Raw genomic sequence first — 7351 nt, 5'->3', positions numbered from 1 at the left:
CATACCCACTCGCCCACTCGCTCACCCACCCACCTACCCACCCACTCGCTCGCCCACCCACCCACCTACCCACCCACCCACTCGCTCACCCACTCGCTCACCCACCCACCTACCACCCCACTCGCTCGCCCCACCCACCACCTACCCACCCACCCACTCGCTCACCCACTCGCTCACCCACCCACCTACCCACCCACTCGCTCGCCTACCCACCCACCCACTCGCTCGCTGCTGCTGCTGCACCAGCTGCAACAGCAGCTGGTGCAGCAGCAGCAGGGGTTGGGGAGCTGCAAGGTGAGGGAGCGGTGATGCGCTCGCTCGCTCGTTCGCTCACTCGCTCCGCTCGCCCTACTCGCCACCCACCCACTCGCTCACCCACACACTCACTTATTCACTCACTCACCCATCCACCCACTCACTCGCCTACCCACCCACTCACCCACCCACGCGCCCGCTCACTCACCCACCCACCCACTTGCTCACCTACCCACCCACTCACCCACCCATCCACCCACCCGCTTACCTACCCACCCACCCGCTCGCTCACCTACCCACCAACTCACTCAACCACACACTCACTCATTCACCCACCCACCCGCTCACTCACTCACCTACACCACCCGCTCACTCACCCACACACCCACTTGCTCACCTACCCACCCACCCACTCACCCACCATCCACCCGCTCGCCTACCCACCAACTCACTCAACCACACACTCACTCATTCACCCACCCGCTCACTCACTCACCTACCCACTCACTCACTCACCTACCCACCCGCTCACTCACCCACACACCCACTCACTCATTCATTCACTCATTCACCCACCCACCCGCTCACTCACTCACCTACCCACTCACTCACTCACCTACCCACCCGCTCACTCACCCACACACCCACTCACTCATTCATTCACTCATTCACTCACCCACCCGCTCGCTCGCCTACTCACCCACTCACTCACCTACCCGCCCACCCACTCGCTCACCTACCCGCCCACCCACTCGCTCACCTACCCACCCACCCACTCGCTCACCTACCCGCCCACCCACTCGCTCACCTACCCGCCCACCCACTCGCTCACCTACCCACCCACCCACTCGCTCACCTACCCGCCCACCCACTCGCTCACCTACCCGCCCACCCACTCGCTCACCTACCCGCCCACCCACTCGCTCACCTACCCGCCCACCCACTCACTCACCTACCCGCCCACCCACTCACTCACCTACCCGCCCACCCACTCGCTCACCTACCCGCCCACCCACTCGCTCACCTACCCGCCCACCCACTCGCTCACCTACTCACCCGCCCGCTCGCTCACTCATTCACCCACCCATTCACTCGCTCACCTACTCACCCACCCACTCGCTCACCTACTCACCCGCCCGCTCGCTCACTCATTCACCCACCCATTCACTCGCTCACCTACTCACCCACCCACTCACTCACCTACCCACCCGCCCGCTCGCTCACTCATTCACCCACCCATTCACTCGCTCACCTACCCGCCCACCCACTCGCTCACCTACTCACCCACCCATTCGCTCACCTACCCACCCACCCACTCGCTCACCTACCCGCCCACCCACTCACTCACCTACCCACCCGCCCGCTCGCTCACTCATTCACCCACCCATTCACTCGCTCACCTACTCACCCACCCATTCGCTCACCTACTCACCCGCCCGCTCGCTCACTCATTCACCCACCCATTCACTCGCTCACCTACTCACCCACCCATTCGCTCACCTACCCACCCACCCACTCGCTCACCTACTCACCCACCCATTCGCTCACCTACCCACCCACCCACTCGCTCACCTACTCACCCACCCATTCGCTCACCTACCCGCCCACTCACTCGCTCGCTCACTCATTCACCCACCCACTCGCTCGCTCACCTACTCACCCACCCACTCGCTCACCTACCCGCCCACCCACTCGCTCACCTACCCGCCCACCCACTCGCTCACCTACCCGCCCACCCACTCGCTCACCTACCCGCCCACCCACTCGCTCACCTACCCACCCACCCATTCGCTCACCTACTCACCCACCCACTCGCTCACCTACCCACCCATTCACTCGCTCACCTACTCACCCACCCATTCGCTCACCTACCCACCCGCTCGCTCGCCAACCTAGTCGCTCGCTCGTTAGCTCACCCACCCCCTGTGTGTGTTTCATTGTCTCTGTCTGTGTGTGTGTGCGTGTCTCTATCTGTGTGTCTGTGTCTGCGTGTGTGTCTGTCTCTGCGTGTGCGCTGCGCGCGTGTCTGTGGGTGCGCGCGTGTGTCTGTGGGTGCGTGTGTGTGTGTCTGTCTCTGCGTGTGTTTGTCTGCGTGTGTGTGTGTCTCTGCGTGTGTGTGTCTGTGGGTGTGTGTCTGTTGGTGCGTGTCTCTGCGTGTGTGTTTGTGTCTCTGCGTGGGTGTGTGTGTCTCTGCGTGGGTGCGTGTGTCTGTGGGTGCGTGTCTGTCTGCGTGTGTGTGCGTGTCTGTGTCTGCGTGTGTCTGTCTGCGTGTGTGTGCGTGTCTGTGTCTGCGTGTGTCTGTGTGTGTGTGTGTGTGTCTCTGTCTCTGCATGTGTGTGTGTCTATGCGCGTGTGTCTGTCTGTGTGTCTGCGTGTGTGTTTGTGTCTGCGTGCGTGTGTGTGTCTCTGCGTGGGTGCGTGTCTGTGTGGGTGCGTGTCTGTGTGGGTGCGTGTCTGTGTGGGTGCGTGTCTGTGTGGGTGCGTGCGTGTGTCTGTGTGTGTGTCTGTGTGTGTGTCTGTGTGTGTGCGTGTCTGTGTGTGTGCGTGTCTGTGTGTGTGTATGTGTGTCCCCACCACCACCACCACGACCGCCAGTTTGCGCTGTCGCTGCTCTACATGGTGCTGAGCTGTGGCGAGCAGAGACTCTGCAGCGAAGACGGAGACATCTCCAGCGCAGACCGACTCGCCTGGTGTGTGTCACTGTGTGTGTCACTGTGTGTGTGTCACTGTGTGTGTGTCACGGTGTGTGTGTCACGGTGTGTGTGTGTGTGTGTCACGGTGTGTGTGTCACGGTGTGTGTGTGTGTGTGTCACGGTGTGTGTGTGTGTGTCACGGTGTGTGTGTGTGTGTGTGTGTGTCACGGTGTGTGTGTGTGTGTGTGTGTGTCACGGTGTGTGTGTGTGTGTGTGTGTCACGGTGTGTGTGTGTGTGTCACGGTGTGTGTGTGTGTCACTGTGTGTGTGTGTGTGTGTCACTGTGTGTGTGTGTGTCACTGTGTCACTGTGTGTCACTGTGTCACTGTGTGTGTGTGTGTCACTGTGTGTGTGTGTGTCACTGTGTGTGTGTGTGTCACTGTGTGTGTGTGTGTCACTCACTGTGTGTGTGTGTCACTCACTGTGTGTGTGTGTGTCACTCACTGTGTGCGTGTGTGTCACTCACTGTGTGCGTGTGTGTCACTCACTGTGTGCGTGTGTGTCACTCACTGTGTGCGTGCGTGTCACTCACTGTGTGCGTGCGTGTCACTCACTGTGTGCGTGCGTGTCACTCACTGTGTGCGTGCGTGTCACTCACTGTGTGCGTGCGTGTCACTCACTGTGTGCGTGCGTGTCACTCACTGTGTGCGTGCGTGTCACTCACTGTGTGCGTGCGTGTCACTCACTGTGTGCGTGCGTGTCACTCACTGTGTGCGTGCGTGTCACTCACTGTGTGCGTGCGTGTCACTCACTGTGTGCGTGCGTGTCACTCACTGTGTGCGTGCGTGTCACTCACTGTGTGCGTGCGTGTCACTCACTGTGTGCGTGCGTGTCACTCACTGTGTGCGTGCGTGTCACTCACTGTGTGCGTGCGTGTCACTCACTGTGTGCGTGCGTGTCACTCACTGTGTGCGTGCGTGTCACTCACTGTGTGCGTGCGTGTCACTCACTGTGTGCGTGCGTGTGTGTCACTCACTGTGTGCGTGCGTGTGTGTCACTCACTGTGTGCGTGCGTGTGTGTCACTGTGTGCGTGCGTGTGTGTCACTGTGTGCGTGTGTCACTCACTGTGTGTGTGTGTGTGTCACTCACTGTGTGTGTGTGTGTGTCACTCACTGTGTGTGTGTGTGTGTCACTCACTGTGTGTGTGTGTGTGTCACTCACTGTGTGTGTGTGTGTGTCACTCACTGTGTGTGTGTGTGTGTCACTGTGTGTGTGTGTGTGTCACTGTGTGTGTGTCACTCACTGTGTGTGTGTGTCACTCACTGTATGCGTGTGCGTCACTGTGTGTGTGTCACTCACTGTATGCGTGTGTGTCACTGTGTGTGTGTCACTGTGTGTGTGTGCGTGTGTGTCACTGTGTGTGTGTGTGTCACTGTGTGTGTGTGTGTCACTGTATGCGTGTGTGTCACTGTGTGTGTGTGTCACTCACTGTGTGTGTGTGTGTCACTCACTGTGTGCGTGTGTGTCACTCACTGTGTGCGTGTGTGTCACTCACTGTGTGCGTGTGTGTCACTCACTGTGTGCGTGTGTGTCACTCACTGTGTGCGTGCGTGTCACTCACTGTGTGCGTGCGTGTCACTCACTGTGTGCGTGCGTGTCACTCACTGTGTGCGTGCGTGTCACTCACTGTGTGCGTGCGTGTCACTCACTGTGTGCGTGCGTGTCACTCACTGTGTGCGTGCGTGTCACTCACTGTGTGCGTGCGTGTCACTCACTGTGTGCGTGCGTGTCACTCACTGTGTGCGTGCGTGTCACTCACTGTGTGCGTGCGTGTCACTCACTGTGTGCGTGCGTGTCACTCACTGTGTGCGTGCGTGTCACTCACTGTGTGCGTGCGTGTCACTCACTGTGTGCGTGCGTGTCACTCACTGTGTGCGTGCGTGTCACTCACTGTGTGCGTGCGTGTCACTCACTGTGTGCGTGCGTGTCACTCACTGTGTGCGTGCGTGTCACTCACTGTGTGCGTGCGTGTCACTCACTGTGTGCGTGCGTGTGTGTCACTCACTGTGTGCGTGCGTGTCACTCACTGTGTGCGTGCGTGTCACTCACTGTGTGCGTGCGTGTCACTCACTGTGTGTGTGTGTGTGTCACTCACTGTGTGTGTGTGTGTGTCACTCACTGTGTGTGTGTGTGTGTCACTCACTGTGTGTGTGTGTGTGTCACTGTGTGTGTGTGTGTGTCACTGTGTGTGTGTGTGTGTCACTGTGTGTGTGTCACTCACTGTGTGTGTGTGTCACTCACTGTATGCGTGTGCGTCACTGTGTGTGTGTGCGTGTGTGTCACTGTGTGTGTGTGTGTCACTGTGTGTGTGTGTCACTCACTGTATGCGTGTGTGTCACTGTGTGTGTGTCACTCACTGTATGCGTGTGTGTCACTGTGTGTGTGTCACTGTGTGTGTGTGCGTGTGTGTCACTGTGTGCGTGTGTGTCACTCACTGTATGCGTGTGTCTCTGTGTGTGAGGCAGGACGGAGCTGGTGGCGGAGTCTGCGGTGGTGCTGGCCTCCGCGCCAGCCGCGGTGCACGCAGAGACGCCCACCCTCACCAGCACCATCCCCCTTCCGTGAGAGACGCACAGACACAGAGAGAGACACGGGGCGCAGAGAGAGACACGGGGCCAGAGACACGGGGGGAGAGACACGGGGGGGTGAGACACGGGGCACAGAGAGACACGGGGCACAGAGAGACACGGGGCACAGAGAGACACGGGGGGGGAGAGACACGGGGGGGGAGAGACACGGGGGGGTGAGACACGGGGCACAGAGAGACACGGGGCACAGAGAGACACGGGGCACAGAGAGACACGGGGGGGGAGAGACACGGGGGGGGAGAGACACGGGGGGGGAGAGACACGGGGGGGGAGAGACACGGGGGGGAGAGACACGGGGGGGGGAGAGACACGGGGGGAGAGAGACACGGGGGGAGAGAGACACGGGGGGAGAGAGACACGGGGGGAGAGAGACACGGGGGGAGAGAGACACGGGGGGAGAGAGACACGGGGGGAGAGAGACACGGGGGGAGAGAGACACGGGGGGAGAGAGACACGGGGGGAGAGAGACACGGGGGGAGAGAGACACGGGGGGAGAGAGACACGGGGGGAGAGAGACACGGGGGGAGAGAGACACGGGGGGAGAGAGACACGGGGGGAGAGAGACACGGGGGGAGAGAGACACGGGGGGAGAGAGACACGGGGGGAGAGAGACACGGGGGGAGAGAGACACGGGGGGAGAGAGACACGGGGGGAGAGAGACACGGGGGGAGAGAGACACGGGGGGAGAGAGACACGGGGGGAGAGAGACACGGGGGGGAGAGAGACACGGGGGGGAGAGAGACACGGGGGGGAGAGAGACACGGGGGGGGAGAGACCTCTGGTTCGTGAGTCGGACGTTCGCGAGCGGGTTGGTGGGTGAGCTGGTGAGTGAGCTGGTGGGTGAGTGGATGGGGTGAGTTGGTGGGTGAGTGGATGGGGTGAGTTGGTGGGTGAGTGGATGGGGGTGAGTGGATGGGGTGAGTTGGTGGGTGAGTGGATGGGGGTGAGTTGGTGGGTGGGTGGGGTGGGCGAGTTGGTGGGTGGGTGAGCTGGTGAGTTGGTGGGTGGGTGAGCGGGTTGGTGGGTGAGCTGGTGAGTGAGTTGGTGGGTGAGTGGATGGGGTGAGTTGTTGGGTGAGTGGATGGGGTGAGTTGGTGGGTGGGTGGGTGAGTGGGTGAGTTGGTGAATGGATGGGTGAGTTGGTTGGTGGGTGGGCGAGTTGGTTGGTGGGCGAGTGGATGGGTGAGTTGGTGGGTGGGTGAGCATCTCCGTGTGAGCGTCCTTGTTTGCGATGGTTTTGTTTTTCAGCTCTGGCCTGAAAGTTGCCGGCAGTCACTGAGGGAGAGGAGGGGAGAGGAGGAGGGGGAGGAGGAGGAGGAGGGGGAGGAGGAGGGGGAGGAGGAGGAGGAGGAGGGGGAGGAGGAGGGGGAGGAGGGGAGAGGAGGGGGGAGGAGGGGGAGGAGGAGGGGGAGGAGGAGGGGGAGGGAGAGTGGCTGCATGGATGTGACGCTAGGAGATGGGTGAAGAGTGCTGTTGCTGTTATTGCTGCTCATACAATGGACACTTTTTACTGATCTCTCACTCACACTCGCTCACTCACACTCACACTCACTCACTCTCTCACTCTCACCCTCACTCACTCTCTCACCCTCTCACACTCACTCTCTCTCTCACCCTCTCACACTCACTCTCACTCACTCTCTCACCCTCTCACACTCACTCTCTCTCACTCACTCACTCACTCTCACACTCACTCACACTCGCTCTCACACACACACACACTCACTCTCACACTCACCCTCACACTCTATCTCACTCACACTCACTCACTCTCTCTCACTCACACTCACTCTCACACTCACTCTCACACTCTC

The 7351-nt window shown here is 60.4% G+C and overlaps 1 long non-coding RNA gene across 1 annotated transcript; it reads left to right on the top strand.

Annotated features, from left to right (window-relative positions):
• The first annotated feature begins 245 nt into the window (after positions 1-245).
• On the top strand, positions 246-6831 carry LOC144952928 (uncharacterized). Its single transcript, XR_013640719.1, has 4 exons — positions 246-294; positions 2851-2945; positions 5415-5510; positions 6786-6831. It is a non-coding gene; the product is annotated as an uncharacterized LOC144952928 (long non-coding RNA).
• The last annotated feature ends 520 nt before the right edge of the window (positions 6832-7351 follow it).

The sequence above is a fragment of the Lampetra fluviatilis genome, chromosome 71 (assembly GCF_964198595.1).
Source record: "Lampetra fluviatilis chromosome 71, kcLamFluv1.1, whole genome shotgun sequence".
Taxonomy (NCBI): Eukaryota; Metazoa; Chordata; class Hyperoartia; order Petromyzontiformes; family Petromyzontidae; genus Lampetra; species Lampetra fluviatilis.
The sequence above is the reverse complement of the archived record's forward strand: the minus strand, read 5'-3'. Positions and strand labels throughout refer to the sequence as shown.